The sequence below is a fragment of the Pleurodeles waltl genome, chromosome 8 (assembly GCF_031143425.1).
Source record: "Pleurodeles waltl isolate 20211129_DDA chromosome 8, aPleWal1.hap1.20221129, whole genome shotgun sequence".
Lineage (NCBI taxonomy): Eukaryota > Metazoa > Chordata > Amphibia > Caudata > Salamandridae > Pleurodeles > Pleurodeles waltl.
In genome coordinates, this window is record NC_090447.1 from 878,249,197 (window position 1) to 878,251,413 (window position 2,217).

Sequence of the window (2,217 nt, forward strand, 5' to 3'; positions counted from 1 at the left end):
ATGACACCATCACTCAATAAGGGGAAAACAAGCCTCATACATGAGGCAGTCAATGTGCTTTGGCATCACTAACAGGAATGTCTGACCAGACCCTTGACAGCAGTAAGTCCAACTGCATCCAATATTTTCAAGGAATATCTGTGACTAGAGTTCCATAGAAGCAGAGCATAGACAGCACATATGACATGCATTGCGCACATGACATTCCATGCACATGTCAGCCCATGTCCTAACTCCTGACACACCCATGTACCTGGTCACAACCCACCTGTCGGAAGAGGTCCCTGGAATACTAAGATGTGTACCCTGATAATACCTCCTCTACAAACACAGACCAACATTAGCAAACCAGTGTGCTACACCCTTTCCTAAGGTATGCCATTGTCAAAGAACATCTGACTGCATGGACGTCAGGTCAATTTATACACTGTCTTCTAGTTTCAAAGCCCTGTTAGCACATGTAGATTGCTTCCCCTTGTGAAAATGTCTGTTGGCCCTAAGAATGCAAGTCTCACCTACAGGACTGGTGAGAAACAGATGCAGCCCACACCTGTGATCACCTCCATGCACACCACCCATTACAAAAAGCACTGCCCCTGACGATGCCTGGAACAGCATAGGAGTTGCCATTATGTCATATACATCGTCAACCATTGATAGTAATTAAGCCGTGTAACACAGCCCTTGGGTTCATTTGTCACCTTCACAAACACAGGACGTACACAGATTGACATGTCAACTGTCTAGTTTGTCCTCCAAACAGTCTCAGTCAGACCACTGATTATGTAACATGTCCAGTAGCTGTCTCCTGAATCATCTTGCATTCTGTCAGCCTGACTGGCAACTGTCTCTGCGTCACACTAAAGTATCCCTGTGTCTACATATGTACCACACTTGCGTTAGGAAACCTGACATTCATCAGGGGGCATTGGGCATGGGCTTCTGGTTCTTATGTGGGTCCTCCTGGCTGGTTCCTGGTCTCCGGTCATCTTCCTGGGGTCTGTAGTGGCATCTGGGATCCATTTTGGCTCTCCTCTGGTGAAATGGCTGTGTTCGCTGTGTTTTTTTACGCTATTGCGTAAAAAAAAAACAGCGCACATCTGGTTTGCGGTGTCGTAAATCGGCCCACAGTTATTTCCGCTGCGTTAACGTCATTTTTCTTTACGACTTCACGCTGCGGTGTGCGTCAAAAATAATGACTCCCACCTGTTGTTTGCGGCGCCGTGCTTCAAAGTATAAATATGACGCCCGCTCGGCGCACCAAAATGGCGTTAGCCGGCGGTAATATTTTTGACGCAAAACTGCGCAGGCGCAGTTTTGCGTCAAAAAGTATAAATATGGGCCTATGAGTGCCAGAACTGAGAGACCCAGGACAACAGGGCTAGGTGGAGAATGACTTAGTAGACCAGCAGGATCAGGCTGAGGATCAGTGGCACCATAATAAGAAGGCCCAGGAAGGACTAGAACCAGATGCACCAGATTCAGGAATCCAATACCTGGGTGACTAGAACTGGTTGGACCAGAGCTAGGATGGAGGACCAAAACATCCTGGAAATGGTGACTTGGAACAGAACCAAGAGGTGGACCAACAAGATAAGGCACAGAAGGACTTGAAGGAGAAGGAAGAACACCTGGGGCAGGAGGACACCTCCGTGATTCTAGTCCACATGAATTAGAATACCCCATTTGGTGCTTTATCATGCTTGTTATGCTGCCAACCTCTAGAAACCCCATTTTTTCAGCCCACATATAATGTGTGGTGGTATTTCCTGAAAAGTCAGAGCATTCAAAGTAAATAAAATGCCAGGAGTGTTACACTTGAACCTCTGATAGAAGACACTGCCTGTTGCTGACACAGAATTCTGAGAGTGAATTTGAGGACAGACGGGCAGAAATTGGAAGAGGGGTCTAAAGGTGGATGGGTGAAAATTTGTGTGGTCTGTGAAGGACAGCAGAAAGGGTGTGAAAAACTCAGATGGCTGAAGTTAGCAAAAAATTGTTAGTGGCTAACAAAGAGGGTAGGGAAGAGAGCTATAGCAAACTGCAAAGGGTCACTCAGGATCAAAAGAAGGCCCTCGTGTGCAGAAGATTATGGGGCAGTTGTATGGAAAGTGGCGCTGTACTTTCCATGCGTCCCTTAGCACTCCCCTACCGCCACCATGTGTGTACTGTATCTATAACATAGCACACCATGGCGCAGGGTATGGGGCAAAAGTG